This window comes from Lepidochelys olivacea, assembly GCF_965140295.1.
Source record: "Lepidochelys olivacea isolate rLepOli2 genome assembly, chromosome: 4".
Classification (NCBI taxonomy): domain Eukaryota; kingdom Metazoa; phylum Chordata; order Testudines; family Cheloniidae; genus Lepidochelys; species Lepidochelys olivacea.
Window position 1 is genome coordinate 9,346,663 of NC_140414.1, and position 19,310 is coordinate 9,365,972.

General features: G+C 51.0%; 1 long non-coding RNA gene across 1 annotated transcript in view; it reads right to left on the minus strand.

The window, feature by feature from the left end:
* Positions 1 to 19,310, minus strand: part of LOC311519575 — a 38,039-nt gene continuing 18,729 nt past the window's right edge. Inside the window, exon 2 of the long non-coding RNA XR_014711312.1 lies at positions 1 to 19,310. This exon is cut by the window's right edge and continues 13,205 nt beyond it. This is a non-coding gene — a long non-coding RNA (uncharacterized lncRNA).

Sequence of the window (19,310 nt, forward strand, 5' to 3'; positions counted from 1 at the left end):
TGGAGAAGCAGAAAAGTTTATTTGAAGCTTCAAAAAGGTACAGGGAGAATAAAATCTCAAATCCTGCACAACAGAGCAGGAAGTTACACAGACTTTTATACATCCTTTTTCCCAGCATACTTATCCAATAGCAAGCTGCTCCAAGTATCCATATAGCCAGCCAATCCAATTCCCAGCTAGTTCCCTGATTCTCTGTATCATTTGTTAAACTATACATAAAGCTGCTTTATTCAGCATTGTTCTTCCATATCTCCCCTGTTTGGCCTTGCTTAGTTTCAGGCAGTCTGACTCTGCAACATACTGTTGCAGATTCTCAGCATAACTGCTGTGTGTGCCTCCAGGCGGGGGGGGGGGGGCAAGGACACTTGGGCCTAGCACGCAGAGCTGCTGCGAGTGCCTCCAGGCAGGAGGGGTGGGGGCAAGGACGCAGGGGCCTAGTGCGAGGGGGCTTCATCGACACTCGTGGTCTTCCATCCCCTCGAGTTACCTAGTGGCCATGCCCCAGTGTTCCCAACAACTCCCCCCTTTGAGAACACTCAACAGCCTTGGCTCTGAGTTTTCTCACTTGGGCTACTTATTTCTTTACAATAGGACTTTGCATAAGCACTTTGTGATAGCCCTGAAGAGAATGACTTATTAACTTTTGCAAAAGGGCCCTGACACATGATACTGCACAGCATAATACCAGTAATACAAGCAGTACAGGAACGAGAAGTTTCAATAGCAGGCTAAATAAACCACCAAGCCAAGACGACAAACCCCAGCCTGAAAACAAGGTTTGCAACCAATCGTTCTCTGGGGCAGTATAGGCAACCTGTGCTCCGGCTCGGGCATGGGCTTCAGCCTGTACCACCTTTTCATAGATCTCATAACTGCTATCATTTACATATACACAACATCGGGGCCCGATAAGGGCACAAACCCCTCCTTGGGATGCCAAGAGATAGTCCAAAGCCAGCCTGTTTTGGAGGGAAAACGTCCTGAGCTGCTGTACCTCTTCATTTAATGTTTTGACTGCTGACCCTAAATCACTAACCGAGTCCTCTAACTCTAAGGCCACTTTCTCAAGTACCATCTGCAGCCTTACAGTATAGCGGCCTATGCAAGCCAGGGCTGGCCCGGTAAACAGTGGCGCTATTCCCAGTACAGAGCACCCTACCAGCTTCTCGGTTGTGAGGGGATTCTTCATATTGCCCGCCAATGCCTTAGTCAGTCGCCGCAGGGTCTTTTCTCGTGACTCAACAGAGGTGTCTCGGGCATTTCTAATCTTTCCTTTGGGCAGTGTGGCAGTTATGGAAAGATGAGGAACTCCATGAGCTATATAACAGCTACCTGTCCAGTTGGCTGGCAGCACCTTGTAAGCCTTTCGGCCACATACAAAATAGTGACCCTGTAGGGCCCAATAAGGACTGTTTCTTAAGGGGATTCCTGGGATATTTAAGGCTGCTTTTCCAAACAGTTCATATGCCCCTAGGGGGGGCATCCCATCCTCCTGATTGGGTACAAGTGGGGGCATTTCTAATTGTGCTGTTCAAATTACACTCGCCATAGGGACCACTACAAACCCACCATTGGCTTGCTACATTGGGGATATTAACTGGACGGCAAGTTATATTTCCAAACCCCTCTTTTGAGGTAAGATTATTTGTAAGAGTTTCCCTAAAAGGGGAGGAACCATTACACCCACACTGCTGGCCTCCCCTCTTGGTCTTTATCCAATACCCATCAGCCCACTGTGTAAATAACACAGGAGCTTCTTTCCACAGGACGCCCATAGTGATCAGATTGGTTTCGGGTAAAACATAACACTCCCTCAGTGAGTACTGCAACTGAATACTCCTGGTCCTGATAGGTGGCTTGCTGTAAAGAGGTCTTGTTCCAGAACGGCGAGTCCGTTCTTTCCTGCTCTTTGGTGGCGGCTAATTCTGCTAGGGTCAAGGGCAGCATGTCAAGGGGCATTCCCGTTTTGGGGGACAGTGGAGTTGGAGCACACACCCAACAGTCAGTCTGGTTTGTTAAAGTAGCAACATGGTGCGCAAGCAAAACAAAGGAGTTATGCTTCCGATATGCACAATTTGGAAATACCAATACAAAGAATAACAATGTTACCCAATTAATTATTACCAGAGTCTTCCCAACCCAGGGTCTCCAGCACCTGGGTGGGCCCATTTTAGCATTAAGGTGCCCGCTATTTGTGTCTTTTAAACAGTAGCTTTAGCCCGAGATCGTCACTAGATGAGGAGTCAGCAGGTTGGACGGTCCACTGTTCTGCTGACGAGGGGGCAGGTACTGCCTTCAGACGAGAGTGATGGATCCAGTTCTTGTGTCCCTCGATCTTTGCCGCTGTATGGGAGATCAGCAGGACGGTATAGGGTCCTTTCCACTTTTCCTGGAGAGGCTCGTCTTTCCAGGTGCGAACAAGCACGGAGTCACCGGGCTGTAAGGAGTGGCCGAGAGTGTCCAAGGGGAGAGGCTGGGAATCCTTGGTATACCTGTGAAGAGACAAGAGAACAGCAGACAGGGAACACATATACTGTGACAAAAAAACATTCCCCAACTCCCATTCCCCTGACAGAACCGGGGTGCCATTCATGGGCCATGCCCTTCCAAACATAATTTCAAAGGGACTGAGCCCTAATCTACCCTTTCGGAGAACGCGGATACGGAGTAGGACGAGGGGCAAAGCATCAGGCCATCGCAGTGAGGCTTCTTGGCACACTTTTGAGAGATGCCGTTTAAGGGTCTGATTGATACGCTCCACTACCCCACTGGCTTGCGCTCTCCAGGGCGTATGGAGTTTCCGGGGGATCTGTAAGGCATGTGAGATGCTTTGAATGATTTTTGACGTGAAGTGTGTCCCGTTGTCAGATTCCATCCACAGGGGGCGTCCAAAGCGAGGAATGAGCTCCTTAACAAACTTGAGGGCCACTGTCCTGGCAGTGCAGTTACGGCATGGGAAGGCTTCTGGCCATCCGCTGAACCGATCCACTATGACAAGGAGATATTTGAACCCTTGGGTCCGGGGAAACTCAGTAAAGTCTATTTGCCACACTTGTCCGGGGCCCGGAGTGGGTTCTAGGGCAGCTGGTGGCACAGGATGTCCCGGTCGGGGGTTATTCTTTTGGCAGACTAAGCAGTCCGCTTGTACCTGGGCAGCCAGGGGTCGGAGTCCGGAAGTGATAAAGTATTTTCCCATTAGCTGGATAAGTGCTTCCCTGCCAGCATGAGTGGTTTGATGTAGTTTCTGCAGCACTAGCCGGATTAGGCCCTTTGGTAAGAGGACCTTCCCTTCTGGGGAATGGAGCCATCCCTCCTTTTCCCGGAGACTGAGTTTGTCAGTTCGCTGTCTCTCCTCCCCAGAGTACTGAGGGGTTGGAAGCTCCCCTACTGATGGGATAAGGGCATGCATATGGGCGTTCTCAGCCTGAGGGGATGGCAGGGTGGCAGCATGCTTAGCCTCTCTATCTGCCCGCTCGTTACCTCTGGCCACATCTTGATCCTCCCTTTGATGGGCTTTACAGTGTACCACCGCCACTTCCGAGGGGAGTTGTATGGCTTCTAGGAGCTGGAGGATTTGGGGCCCGTACTTGACTGGGGAGCCTTGGGCTGTCAGCATTCCCCTTTGCTTCCATAGGCCAGCATGAGCATGCAGCACACCAAAAGCATACTTTGAATCAGTAAAAATGTTGACCCGCTTTCCTTTTGACAGTTCAAGTGCACGGGTCAGGGCTATTAGTTCGGCAAGCTGGGCAGAGGTCCCAGCAGGCAAACCTTCAGCTTCCACAGTGTTATGGAGGGTCACAACAGCATAACCCGCCCTCTTTTGCCCATCTATTACAGTATTGCTACCATCAGTGTACCACTCATAATCTGCATTTGGGAGAGGTACATCCTTTAAATCCGGACGGCTGGAGTACTGGACATCTATGATCTCTAAACAGTCATGTTTCTGTTCCTCTGTTTCTGGCTAGAGAGTGGCTGGGTTAAGGGAGGGGCAAGGCTGTAGGGTGACTTCAGAGTTCTCTAACAGCTTAGCCTGGTACCGAGCAATCCGAGCCTGGGTGAGCCAAAGCCCTCCCTTTGCATCCAATAAGGCTCGGACCATATGGGGAGTATAGATTTGCATAACCCCTCCCAATGTTAGCTTCTCGGCTTCCTCAAGCAATAGGGCAGTAGCTGCGACCGCCCGTTAACATGCCGGCCAACCCTTTGCAACCTGATCCAATTGCTTAGAAAAATAATCCACAGGACGCTTCCATGCTCCTAACAGCTGTGTAAGCACTCCTAGGGCCACCCCCCTTCGTTCATGTACATACAACTGAAACGGCTTAGAGAGATCTGGCAGGCCCAGAGCCGGGGCTTCCATCAGTTTTCTTTTCAGGATTTTAAATGCCCTGTCAGCCTCTGGGGTCCAATAGAAGGGGTCATGATCTGCTCCTTTTACACAGTCGTACAGGGGTTTAGCCCACAGTCCAAACTCTGGGATCCATATCCTGCAAAAGCCTGCCATACCCAGAAATGCCCTGAGCCGCTTACGGTTACTTGGGGTAGGAACTTGACAGATAGCTTCCTTTCTTCCGCTTGAAAGCTGACGCTCCCCTTGCCGTATGTGAAACACGAGGTACCGTACCTCTGGTAGGGCAATTTGAGCCTTACTCCGTGCTACACGATATCCCCGAAGTCCAATAAAATTCAGGAGGCTCACGGTGGCTTTAAGACAGGGTTTTTGGCCCACAGTGGCAATTAACAAATCATCTACATACTGCAGAAGGAGAGCCTCCTCATTATCCCACTCCTGTAGGTCCCTGGCCAGAGCCTGGCCAAAAAGGGTGGGAGAGTTTTTAAATCCCTGGGCCAACACTGTCCAGCAAAGTTGCTTTTTAACCCTTTTTCGGTCCTCCCACTCGAAGGAGAAGATCTCCTGTGATGGGGTGGCAACTGGGATGGTAAAGAAAGCATCTTTCAGATCAAGGACTGAAAAATGGGTATACTGTCCCCCTATAGAAGCCAATAAGGTGTACGGGTTAGGGACAAGAGGGTGCAGAGTCTTAACCCGTTCATTGACTGCCCTTAGGTCCTGTACCAGCCGATACGTGCCATCAGGCTTCTGTACGGGTAGAATGGGAGTGTTCCAGGCTGACTGACATTCCCGGAGAATACCATACATTAGGAATCGATCTATAGTTTCCTGTAAACCTTCTCTGGCTTCCCTCTTGATTGGATACTGTTTTACTTGCACTGGGCCTTTCCCTGGTATGAGCTGAATAGTAATAGGGGTCTGGTGGGTGGCCTTTCCTGGAATCCCTGATGCCCACACGAGGGGGTACACCTGGTCTTCCCACGGGCTCCATTCTGGGGCTTGCATGGCTGAGGGCTCAACTGCAAGGGTCGTGATCCAGGCATTCTCAGGGGGTAAGGTAAGGGTTATTTCGTCCTCAGTAAAATGCAGGGTGGCACCGAGGCGACAAAGTAGATCCCGTCCCAGCAGAGGGGTTGGACACTCAGGGAGGTATACCAGCTTGTGGGATATAGTCCTGTCTCCCAAAGCACATTCCGCTGGGGCATACACTGGGCACTTGGTGTCCCTGCCTGTGGCTCCCACCACAGTAAGGGAATCTGCTACTGGCAACTGAAGAGGCTGATTTACGGCAGTTCGGGCCGCTCCAGAGTCCACTAAAAAATCTATTTCTGAGCTTCCCACCCGCATCTTTACTCGGGGTTCCGGGGGTAGGGTGGTCCGTCTCCCCTGACACCCCTATTCCTGCTCCACCATCGCCATCATAGGGGCACCCCCCTTTTCTTTCCTCTTTGGGCACTCATTTTTCCAGTGTCCCTCCTGTCGACACAGGGCACACTGGTTGCGACCCAGTCGTCTCTCCTGCAGGCCCGGACGGTCGCGTCCACGGCCCCTTCCTCCCCGGCCACTTCTCTTAGTGCCGGCCTGTACCGCTGTTACCATCAATCTCACTTGCTTTCTCTCCTTCTCTGTCTCTCTCAGACTATAAGCTCGGTTTGCAGTCTCTAAAATTTGTGCCATGGTCATACCCATTAAATCCTCCTTTTTCTGTAACTTTCTCTTAATATCAGGGGCTGCTCTGCTCGTAAAAATTCCCTTAATAATTGACTCAGTTGCCTGATCATCGGGGTCTGCATTAGTGTTCTGTCGAATGGTGTCCCGAATACGCTGTAGAAAGGCCCCTGGGCTTTCTTTTAAATCCTGCATTACTTCATATGGCTTTGCCCAATTATTATGTCGGACAGCCGAGTGACGGAGTCCATGCAAAAGCAACTCCTTATAGGAGGTAAGGCGGGTCATATCCCCATGATCATTTGGATCCCACCTGGGGTCTGCTCGGGGGACTTGTGCATCCGGGTCAGGGACATTAATACGATCCCGGTCGTACCGTCTCTGTGCCTCCTCCCTTGCCTTGGACACAACCTGTTGTCTTTCAACTTCAGACAATAGGGTTCGCAGGAGGACGTTACAATCATCCCAGTCCGGCTTGTGACTACTGAGGCACCCCTCAAAGACTGATATAAACCTGCTTGGGTTGGTGGAAAACTCTCCTCCTTTGAAAGCAGCCAAATCCACAGGATTAAAGGGCACATGAGTATAAACCTGCATAGTTGTGGCAGGACGCCTGTCTGATCCAGACCGGGCGACTTTAGTTTCAGTGATTAAGGGGTATAGGCCAACCATTGGGGACATACAAGGTGTGGGTGTAGGGGCCGAAGGGGACACCGGCTCTGCCATTACAGTGGGGGTGGGGGTCTGGGGACTAACATTAGCTGCTACCAAACCAGTTGGAGTCAGATTACAGCGCTGTAAAATATCTGGTCGAGTACATAAAGTCAGAAACAAATGCGCATACATATGTTCATTCCATTTCCTTGTTCTCTGACAGAACAGGAGTAACTGAAGGATCGTGTTGTAATTAATTGACCCTCCTGGTGGCCACCACTCCTGGTCCTCCAGTTGATATTGAGGCCAGTCAACTGTACAGAAGCGTTTTAATTGGCTCTTAGTCATCGGATCCGCACCAAATACCTTCCAGTTTGCTAGAATGCACTCTAGGGGCGTACACCGTGCCCTAACCTCTGAGCTCTGTCCCTGTCCCATACCTACAGGGTAACTCTGGGCGTCCCCAGGTTCCAACAGAGCATATAATCCGGATTTTAAAGGATCCTACCTTATCCAAGGGACCGGTTCTTCACCGTGGTCCACAACAGCTTCTCCACTATATGAGTGCGTTGCACCGTTGTGCCCTCTGGGGTCGATCAAATCGCGTCTCCTCCGAGGCCCCCGATGAACTCACCGGTGCGCGCTGGGCGTCGGTTCTCGCCGCAATCCTCGACCTCCAGGAGGGGTCCGGGCAAGGCTAAATTGCAGCCTCGAGCCCACCCAGGGACGCCAAAAGCTGTTGCCGGCACCCAGTGCCGAGAGGCTGAACAACAGCTTGAGTTGGTTCGTTACCCGGTGTGCTACACCCAATAATCACAACGGGGTGGAGAAGCAGAAAAGTTTATTTGAAGCTTCAAAAAGGTACAGGGAGAATAAAATCTCAAATCCTGCACAACAGAGCAGGAAGTTACACAGACTTTTATACATCCTTTTTCCCAGCATACTTATCCAATAGCAAGCTGCTCCAAGTATCCATATAGCCAGCCAATCCAATTCCCAGCTAGTTCCCTGATTCTCTGTATCATTTGTTAAACTATACATAAAGCTGCTTTATTCAGCATTGTTCTTCCATATCTCCCCTGTTTGGCCTTGCTTAGTTTCAGGCAGTCTGACTCTGCAACATACTGTTGCAGATTCTCAGCATAACTGCTGTGTGTGCCTCCAGGCGGGGGGGGGGGGGCAAGGACACTTGGGCCTAGCACGCAGAGCTGCTGCGAGTGCCTCCAGGCAGGAGGGGTGGGGGCAAGGACGCAGGGGCCTAGTGCGAGGGGGCTTCATCGACACTCGTGGTCTTCCATCCCCTCGAGTTACCTAGTGGCCATGCCCCAGTGTTCCCAACAACTCCCCCCTTTGAGAACACTCAACAGCCTTGGCTCTGAGTTTTCTCACTTGGGCTACTTATTTCTTTACAATAGGACTTTGCATAAGCACTTTGTGATAGCCCTGAAGAGAATGACTTATTAACTTTTGCAAAAGGGCCCTGACACATGATACTGCACAGCATAATACCAGTAATACAAGCAGTACAGGAACGAGAAGTTTCAATAGCAGGCTAAATAAACCACCAAGCCAAGACGACAAACCCCAGCCTGAAAACAAGGTTTGCAACCAATCGTTCTCTGGGGCAGTATAGGCAACCTGTGCTCCGGCTCGGGCATGGGCTTCAGCCTGTACCACCTTTTCATAGATCTCATAACTGCTATCATTTACATATACACAACATCGGGGCCCGATAAGGGCACAAACCCCTCCTTGGGATGCCAAGAGATAGTCCAAAGCCAGCCTGTTTTGGAGGGAAAACGTCCTGAGCTGCTGTACCTCTTCATTTAATGTTTTGACTGCTGACCCTAAATCACTAACCGAGTCCTCTAACTCTAAGGCCACTTTCTCAAGTACCATCTGCAGCCTTACAGTATAGCGGCCTATGCAAGCCAGGGCTGGCCCGGTAAACAGTGGCGCTATTCCCAGTACAGAGCACCCTACCAGCTTCTCGGTTGTGAGGGGATTCTTCATATTGCCCGCCAATGCCTTAGTCAGTCGCCGCAGGGTCTTTTCTCGTGACTCAACAGAGGTGTCTCGGGCATTTCTAATCTTTCCTTTGGGCAGTGTGGCAGTTATGGAAAGATGAGGAACTCCATGAGCTATATAACAGCTACCTGTCCAGTTGGCTGGCAGCACCTTGTAAGCCTTTCGGCCACATACAAAATAGTGACCCTGTAGGGCCCAATAAGGACTGTTTCTTAAGGGGATTCCTGGGATATTTAAGGCTGCTTTTCCAAACAGTTCATATGCCCCTAGGGGGGGCATCCCATCCTCCTGATTGGGTACAAGTGGGGGCATTTCTAATTGTGCTGTTCAAATTACACTCGCCATAGGGACCACTACAAACCCACCATTGGCTTGCTACATTGGGGATATTAACTGGACGGCAAGTTATATTTCCAAACCCCTCTTTTGAGGTAAGATTATTTGTAAGAGTTTCCCTAAAAGGGGAGGAACCATTACACCCACACTGCTGGCCTCCCCTCTTGGTCTTTATCCAATACCCATCAGCCCACTGTGTAAATAACACAGGAGCTTCTTTCCACAGGACGCCCATAGTGATCAGATTGGTTTCGGGTAAAACATAACACTCCCTCAGTGAGTACTGCAACTGAATACTCCTGGTCCTGATAGGTGGCTTGCTGTAAAGAGGTCTTGTTCCAGAACGGCGAGTCCGTTCTTTCCTGCTCTTTGGTGGCGGCTAATTCTGCTAGGGTCAAGGGCAGCATGTCAAGGGGCATTCCCGTTTTGGGGGACAGTGGAGTTGGAGCACACACCCAACAGTCAGTCTGGTTTGTTAAAGTAGCAACATGGTGCGCAAGCAAAACAAAGGAGTTATGCTTCCGATATGCACAATTTGGAAATACCAATACAAAGAATAACAATGTTACCCAATTAATTATTACCAGAGTCTTCCCAACCCAGGGTCTCCAGCACCTGGGTGGGCCCATTTTAGCATTAAGGTGCCCGCTATTTGTGTCTTTTAAACAGTAGCTTTAGCCCGAGATCGTCACTAGATGAGGAGTCAGCAGGTTGGACGGTCCACTGTTCTGCTGACGAGGGGGCAGGTACTGCCTTCAGACGAGAGTGATGGATCCAGTTCTTGTGTCCCTCGATCTTTGCCGCTGTATGGGAGATCAGCAGGACGGTATAGGGTCCTTTCCACTTTTCCTGGAGAGGCTCGTCTTTCCAGGTGCGAACAAGCACGGAGTCACCGGGCTGTAAGGAGTGGCCGAGAGTGTCCAAGGGGAGAGGCTGGGAATCCTTGGTATACCTGTGAAGAGACAAGAGAACAGCAGACAGGGAACACATATACTGTGACAAAAAAACATTCCCCAACTCCCATTCCCCTGACAGAACCGGGGTGCCATTCATGGGCCATGCCCTTCCAAACATAATTTCAAAGGGACTGAGCCCTAATCTACCCTTTCGGAGAACGCGGATACGGAGTAGGACGAGGGGCAAAGCATCAGGCCATCGCAGTGAGGCTTCTTGGCACACTTTTGAGAGATGCCGTTTAAGGGTCTGATTGATACGCTCCACTACCCCACTGGCTTGCGCTCTCCAGGGCGTATGGAGTTTCCGGGGGATCTGTAAGGCATGTGAGATGCTTTGAATGATTTTTGACGTGAAGTGTGTCCCGTTGTCAGATTCCATCCACAGGGGGCGTCCAAAGCGAGGAATGAGCTCCTTAACAAACTTGAGGGCCACTGTCCTGGCAGTGCAGTTACGGCATGGGAAGGCTTCTGGCCATCCGCTGAACCGATCCACTATGACAAGGAGATATTTGAACCCTTGGGTCCGGGGAAACTCAGTAAAGTCTATTTGCCACACTTGTCCGGGGCCCGGAGTGGGTTCTAGGGCAGCTGGTGGCACAGGATGTCCCGGTCGGGGGTTATTCTTTTGGCAGACTAAGCAGTCCGCTTGTACCTGGGCAGCCAGGGGTCGGAGTCCGGAAGTGATAAAGTATTTTCCCATTAGCTGGATAAGTGCTTCCCTGCCAGCATGAGTGGTTTGATGTAGTTTCTGCAGCACTAGCCGGATTAGGCCCTTTGGTAAGAGGACCTTCCCTTCTGGGGAATGGAGCCATCCCTCCTTTTCCCGGAGACTGAGTTTGTCAGTTCGCTGTCTCTCCTCCCCAGAGTACTGAGGGGTTGGAAGCTCCCCTACTGATGGGATAAGGGCATGCATATGGGCGTTCTCAGCCTGAGGGGATGGCAGGGTGGCAGCATGCTTAGCCTCTCTATCTGCCCGCTCGTTACCTCTGGCCACATCTTGATCCTCCCTTTGATGGGCTTTACAGTGTACCACCGCCACTTCCGAGGGGAGTTGTATGGCTTCTAGGAGCTGGAGGATTTGGGGCCCGTACTTGACTGGGGAGCCTTGGGCTGTCAGCATTCCCCTTTGCTTCCATAGGCCAGCATGAGCATGCAGCACACCAAAAGCATACTTTGAATCAGTAAAAATGTTGACCCGCTTTCCTTTTGACAGTTCAAGTGCACGGGTCAGGGCTATTAGTTCGGCAAGCTGGGCAGAGGTCCCAGCAGGCAAACCTTCAGCTTCCACAGTGTTATGGAGGGTCACAACAGCATAACCCGCCCTCTTTTGCCCATCTATTACAGTATTGCTACCATCAGTGTACCACTCATAATCTGCATTTGGGAGAGGTACATCCTTTAAATCCGGACGGCTGGAGTACTGGACATCTATGATCTCTAAACAGTCATGTTTCTGTTCCTCTGTTTCTGGCTAGAGAGTGGCTGGGTTAAGGGAGGGGCAAGGCTGTAGGGTGACTTCAGAGTTCTCTAACAGCTTAGCCTGGTACCGAGCAATCCGAGCCTGGGTGAGCCAAAGCCCTCCCTTTGCATCCAATAAGGCTCGGACCATATGGGGAGTATAGATTTGCATAACCCCTCCCAATGTTAGCTTCTCGGCTTCCTCAAGCAATAGGGCAGTAGCTGCGACCGCCCGTTAACATGCCGGCCAACCCTTTGCAACCTGATCCAATTGCTTAGAAAAATAATCCACAGGACGCTTCCATGCTCCTAACAGCTGTGTAAGCACTCCTAGGGCCACCCCCCTTCGTTCATGTACATACAACTGAAACGGCTTAGAGAGATCTGGCAGGCCCAGAGCCGGGGCTTCCATCAGTTTTCTTTTCAGGATTTTAAATGCCCTGTCAGCCTCTGGGGTCCAATAGAAGGGGTCATGATCTGCTCCTTTTACACAGTCGTACAGGGGTTTAGCCCACAGTCCAAACTCTGGGATCCATATCCTGCAAAAGCCTGCCATACCCAGAAATGCCCTGAGCCGCTTACGGTTACTTGGGGTAGGAACTTGACAGATAGCTTCCTTTCTTCCGCTTGAAAGCTGACGCTCCCCTTGCCGTATGTGAAACACGAGGTACCGTACCTCTGGTAGGGCAATTTGAGCCTTACTCCGTGCTACACGATATCCCCGAAGTCCAATAAAATTCAGGAGGCTCACGGTGGCTTTAAGACAGGGTTTTTGGCCCACAGTGGCAATTAACAAATCATCTACATACTGCAGAAGGAGAGCCTCCTCATTATCCCACTCCTGTAGGTCCCTGGCCAGAGCCTGGCCAAAAAGGGTGGGAGAGTTTTTAAATCCCTGGGCCAACACTGTCCAGCAAAGTTGCTTTTTAACCCTTTTTCGGTCCTCCCACTCGAAGGAGAAGATCTCCTGTGATGGGGTGGCAACTGGGATGGTAAAGAAAGCATCTTTCAGATCAAGGACTGAAAAATGGGTATACTGTCCCCCTATAGAAGCCAATAAGGTGTACGGGTTAGGGACAAGAGGGTGCAGAGTCTTAACCCGTTCATTGACTGCCCTTAGGTCCTGTACCAGCCGATACGTGCCATCAGGCTTCTGTACGGGTAGAATGGGAGTGTTCCAGGCTGACTGACATTCCCGGAGAATACCATACATTAGGAATCGATCTATAGTTTCCTGTAAACCTTCTCTGGCTTCCCTCTTGATTGGATACTGTTTTACTTGCACTGGGCCTTTCCCTGGTATGAGCTGAATAGTAATAGGGGTCTGGTGGGTGGCCTTTCCTGGAATCCCTGATGCCCACACGAGGGGGTACACCTGGTCTTCCCACGGGCTCCATTCTGGGGCTTGCATGGCTGAGGGCTCAACTGCAAGGGTCGTGATCCAGGCATTCTCAGGGGGTAAGGTAAGGGTTATTTCGTCCTCAGTAAAATGCAGGGTGGCACCGAGGCGACAAAGTAGATCCCGTCCCAGCAGAGGGGTTGGACACTCAGGGAGGTATACCAGCTTGTGGGATATAGTCCTGTCTCCCAAAGCACATTCCGCTGGGGCATACACTGGGCACTTGGTGTCCCTGCCTGTGGCTCCCACCACAGTAAGGGAATCTGCTACTGGCAACTGAAGAGGCTGATTTACGGCAGTTCGGGCCGCTCCAGAGTCCACTAAAAAATCTATTTCTGAGCTTCCCACCCGCATCTTTACTCGGGGTTCCGGGGGTAGGGTGGTCCGTCTCCCCTGACACCCCTATTCCTGCTCCACCATCGCCATCATAGGGGCACCCCCCTTTTCTTTCCTCTTTGGGCACTCATTTTTCCAGTGTCCCTCCTGTCGACACAGGGCACACTGGTTGCGACCCAGTCGTCTCTCCTGCAGGCCCGGACGGTCGCGTCCACGGCCCCTTCCTCCCCGGCCACTTCTCTTAGTGCCGGCCTGTACCGCTGTTACCATCAATCTCACTTGCTTTCTCTCCTTCTCTGTCTCTCTCAGACTATAAGCTCGGTTTGCAGTCTCTAAAATTTGTGCCATGGTCATACCCATTAAATCCTCCTTTTTCTGTAACTTTCTCTTAATATCAGGGGCTGCTCTGCTCGTAAAAATTCCCTTAATAATTGACTCAGTTGCCTGATCATCGGGGTCTGCATTAGTGTTCTGTCGAATGGTGTCCCGAATACGCTGTAGAAAGGCCCCTGGGCTTTCTTTTAAATCCTGCATTACTTCATATGGCTTTGCCCAATTATTATGTCGGACAGCCGAGTGACGGAGTCCATGCAAAAGCAACTCCTTATAGGAGGTAAGGCGGGTCATATCCCCATGATCATTTGGATCCCACCTGGGGTCTGCTCGGGGGACTTGTGCATCCGGGTCAGGGACATTAATACGATCCCGGTCGTACCGTCTCTGTGCCTCCTCCCTTGCCTTGGACACAACCTGTTGTCTTTCAACTTCAGACAATAGGGTTCGCAGGAGGACGTTACAATCATCCCAGTCCGGCTTGTGACTACTGAGGCACCCCTCAAAGACTGATATAAACCTGCTTGGGTTGGTGGAAAACTCTCCTCCTTTGAAAGCAGCCAAATCCACAGGATTAAAGGGCACATGAGTATAAACCTGCATAGTTGTGGCAGGACGCCTGTCTGATCCAGACCGGGCGACTTTAGTTTCAGTGATTAAGGGGTATAGGCCAACCATTGGGGACATACAAGGTGTGGGTGTAGGGGCCGAAGGGGACACCGGCTCTGCCATTACAGTGGGGGTGGGGGTCTGGGGACTAACATTAGCTGCTACCAAACCAGTTGGAGTCAGATTACAGCGCTGTAAAATATCTGGTCGAGTACATAAAGTCAGAAACAAATGCGCATACATATGTTCATTCCATTTCCTTGTTCTCTGACAGAACAGGAGTAACTGAAGGATCGTGTTGTAATTAATTGACCCTCCTGGTGGCCACCACTCCTGGTCCTCCAGTTGATATTGAGGCCAGTCAACTGTACAGAAGCGTTTTAATTGGCTCTTAGTCATCGGATCCGCACCAAATACCTTCCAGTTTGCTAGAATGCACTCTAGGGGCGTACACCGTGCCCTAACCTCTGAGCTCTGTCCCTGTCCCATACCTACAGGGTAACTCTGGGCGTCCCCAGGTTCCAACAGAGCATATAATCCGGATTTTAAAGGATCCTACCTTATCCAAGGGACCGGTTCTTCACCGTGGTCCACAACAGCTTCTCCACTATATGAGTGCGTTGCACCGTTGTGCCCTCTGGGGTCGATCAAATCGCGTCTCCTCCGAGGCCCCCGATGAACTCACCGGTGCGCGCTGGGCGTCGGTTCTCGCCGCAATCCTCGACCTCCAGGAGGGGTCCGGGCAAGGCTAAATTGCAGCCTCGAGCCCACCCAGGGACGCCAAAAGCTGTTGCCGGCACCCAGTGCCGAGAGGCTGAACAACAGCTTGAGTTGGTTCGTTACCCGGTGTGCTACACCCAATAATCACAACGGGGTGGAGAAGCAGAAAAGTTTATTTGAAGCTTCAAAAAGGTACAGGGAGAATAAAATCTCAAATCCTGCACAACAGAGCAGGAAGTTACACAGACTTTTATACATCCTTTTTCCCAGCATACTTATCCAATAGCAAGCTGCTCCAAGTATCCATATAGCCAGCCAATCCAATTCCCAGCTAGTTCCCTGATTCTCTGTATCATTTGTTAAACTATACATAAAGCTGCTTTATTCAGCATTGTTCTTCCATATCTCCCCTGTTTGGCCTTGCTTAGTTTCAGGCAGTCTGACTCTGCAACATACTGTTGCAGATTCTCAGCATAACTGCTGTGTGTGCCTCCAGGCGGGGGGGGGGGGCAAGGACACTTGGGCCTAGCACGCAGAGCTGCTGCGAGTGCCTCCAGGAAGGAGGGGTGGGGGCAAGGACGCAGGGGCCTAGTGCGAGGGGGCTTCATCGACACTCGTGGTCTTCCATCCCCTCGAGTTACCTAGTGGCCATGCCCCAGTGTTCCCAACAACTCCCCCCTTTGAGAACACTCAACAGCCTTGGCTCTGAGTTTTCTCACTTGGGCTACTTATTTCTTTACAATAGGACTTTGCATAAGCACTTTGTGATAGCCCTGAAGAGAATGACTTATTAACTTTTGCAAAAGGGCCCTGACACATGATACTGCACAGCATAATACCAGTAATACAAGCAGTACAGGAACGAGAAGTTTCAATAGCAGGCTAAATAAACCACCAAGCCAAGACGACAAACCCCAGCCTGAAAACAAGGTTTGCAACCAATCGTTCTCTGGGGCAGTATAGGCAACCTGTGCTCCGGCTCGGGCATGGGCTTCAGCCTGTACCACCTTTTCATAGATCTCATAACTGCTATCATTTACATATACACAACATCGGGGCCCGATAAGGGCACAAACCCCTCCTTGGGATGCCAAGAGATAGTCCAAAGCCAGCCTGTTTTGGAGGGAAAACGTCCTGAGCTGCTGTACCTCTTCATTTAATGTTTTGACTGCTGACCCTAAATCACTAACCGAGTCCTCTAACTCTAAGGCCACTTTCTCAAGTACCATCTGCAGCCTTACAGTATAGCGGCCTATGCAAGCCAGGGCTGGCCCGGTAAACAGTGGCGCTATTCCCAGTACAGAGCACCCTACCAGCTTCTCGGTTGTGAGGGGATTCTTCATATTGCCCGCCAATGCCTTAGTCAGTCGCCGCAGGGTCTTTTCTCGTGACTCAACAGAGGTGTCTCGGGCATTTCTAATCTTTCCTTTGGGCAGTGTGGCAGTTATGGAAAGATGAGGAACTCCATGAGCTATATAACAGCTACCTGTCCAGTTGGCTGGCAGCACCTTGTAAGCCTTTCGGCCACATACAAAATAGTGACCCTGTAGGGCCCAATAAGGACTGTTTCTTAAGGGGATTCCTGGGATATTTAAGGCTGCTTTTCCAAACAGTTCATATGCCCCTAGGGGGGGCATCCCATCCTCCTGATTGGGTACAAGTGGGGGCATTTCTAATTGTGCTGTTCAAATTACACTCGCCATAGGGACCACTACAAACCCACCATTGGCTTGCTACATTGGGGATATTAACTGGACGGCAAGTTATATTTCCAAACCCCTCTTTTGAGGTAAGATTATTTGTAAGAGTTTCCCTAAAAGGGGAGGAACCATTACACCCACACTGCTGGCCTCCCCTCTTGGTCTTTATCCAATACCCATCAGCCCACTGTGTAAATAACACAGGAGCTTCTTTCCACAGGACGCCCATAGTGATCAGATTGGTTTCGGGTAAAACATAACACTCCCTCAGTGAGTACTGCAACTGAATACTCCTGGTCCTGATAGGTGGCTTGCTGTAAAGAGGTCTTGTTCCAGAACGGCGAGTCCGTTCTTTCCTGCTCTTTGGTGGCGGCTAATTCTGCTAGGGTCAAGGGCAGCATGTCAAGGGGCATTCCCGTTTTGGGGGACAGTGGAGTTGGAGCACACACCCAACAGTCAGTCTGGTTTGTTAAAGTAGCAACATGGTGCGCAAGCAAAACAAAGGAGTTATGCTTCCGATATGCACAATTTGGAAATACCAATACAAAGAATAACAATGTTACCCAATTAATTATTACCAGAGTCTTCCCAACCCAGGGTCTCCAGCACCTGGGTGGGCCCATTTTAGCATTAAGGTGCCCGCTATTTGTGTCTTTTAAACAGTAGCTTTAGCCCGAGATCGTCACTAGATGAGGAGTCAGCAGGTTGGACGGTCCACTGTTCTGCTGACGAGGGGGCAGGTACTGCCTTCAGACGAGAGTGATGGATCCAGTTCTTGTGTCCCTCGATCTTTGCCGCTGTATGGGAGATCAGCAGGACGGTATAGGGTCCTTTCCACTTTTCCTGGAGAGGCTCGTCTTTCCAGGTGCGAACAAGCACGGAGTCACCGGGCTGTAAGGAGTGGCCGAGAGTGTCCAAGGGGAGAGGCTGGGAATCCTTGGTATACCTGTGAAGAGACAAGAGAACAGCAGACAGGGAACACATATACTGTGACAAAAAAACATTCCCCAACTCCCATTCCCCTGACAGAACCGGGGTGCCATTCATGGGCCATGCCCTTCCAAACATAATTTCAAAGGGACTGAGCCCTAATCTACCCTTTCGGAGAACGCGGATACGGAGTAGGACGAGGGGCAAAGCATCAGGCCATCGCAGTGAGGCTTCTTGGCACACTTTTGAGAGATGCCGTTTAAGGGTCTGATTGATACGCTCCACTACCCCACTGGCTTGCGCTCTCCAGGGCGTATGGAGTTTCCGGGGGATCTGTAAGGCATGTGAGATGCTTTGAATGATTTTTGACGTGAAGTGTGTCCCGTTGTCAGATTCCATCCACAGGGGGCGTCCAAAGCGAGGAATGAGCTCCTTAACAAACTTGAGGGCCACTGTCCTGGCAGTGCAGTTACGGCATGGGAAGGCTTCTGGCCATCCGCTGAACCGATCCACTATGACAAGGAGATATTTGAACCCTTGGGTCCGGGGAAACTCAGTAAAGTCTATTTGCCACACTTGTCCGGGGCCCGGAGTGGGTTCTAGGGCAGCTGGTGGCACAGGATGTCCCGGTCGGGGGTTATTCTTTTGGCAGACTAAGCAGTCCGCTTGTACCTGGGCAGCCAGGGGTCGGAGTCCGGAAGTGATAAAGTATTTTCCCATTAGCTGGATAAGTGCTTCCCTGCCAGCATGAGTGGTTTGATGTAGTTTCTGCAGCACTAGCCGGATTAGGCCCTTTGGTAAGAGGACCTTCCCTTCTGGGGAATGGAGCCATCCCTCCTTTTCCCGGAGACTGAGTTTGTCAGTTCGCTGTCTCTCCTCCCCAGAGTACTGAGGGGTTGGAAGCTCCCCTACTGATGGGATAAGGGCATGCATATGGGCGTTCTCAGCCTGAGGGGATGGCAGGGTGGCAGCATGCTTAGCCTCTCTATCTGCCCGCTCGTTACCTCTGGCCACATCTTGATCCTCCCTTTGATGGGCTTTACAGTGTACCACCGCCACTTCCGAGGGGAGTTGTATGGCTTCTAGGAGCTGGAGGATTTGGGGCCCGTACTTGACTGGGGAGCCTTGGGCTGTCAGCATTCCCCTTTGCTTCCATAGGCCAGCATGAGCATGCAGCACACCAAAAGCATACTTTGAATCAGTAAAAATGTTGACCCGCTTTCCTTTTGACAGTTCAAGTGCACGGGTCAGGGCTATTAGTTCGGCAAGCTGGGCAGAGGTCCCAGCAGGCAAACCTTCAGCTTCCACAGTGTTATGGAGGGTCACAACAGCATAACCCGCCCTCTTTTGCCCATCTATTACAGTATTGCTACCATCAGTGTACCACTCATAATCTGCATTTGGGAGAGGTACATCCTTTAAATCCGGACGGCTGGAGTACTGGACATCTATGATCTCTAAACAGTCATGTTTCTGTTCCTCTGTTTCTGGCTAGAGAGTGGCTGGGTTAAGGGAGGGGCAAGGCTGTAGGGTGACTTCAGAGTTCTCTAACAGCTTAGCCTGGTACCGAGCAATCCGAGCCTGGGTGAGCCAAAGCCCTCCCTTTGCATCCAATAAGGCTCGGACCATATGGGGAGTATAGATTTGCATAACCCCTCCCAATGTTAGCTTCTCGGCTTCCTCAAGCAATAGGGCAGTAGCTGCGACCGCCCGTTAACATGCCGGCCAACCCTTTGCAACCTGATCCAATTGCTTAGAAAAATAATCCACAGGACGCTTCCATGCTCCTAACAGCTGTGTAAGCACTCCTAGGGCCACCCCCC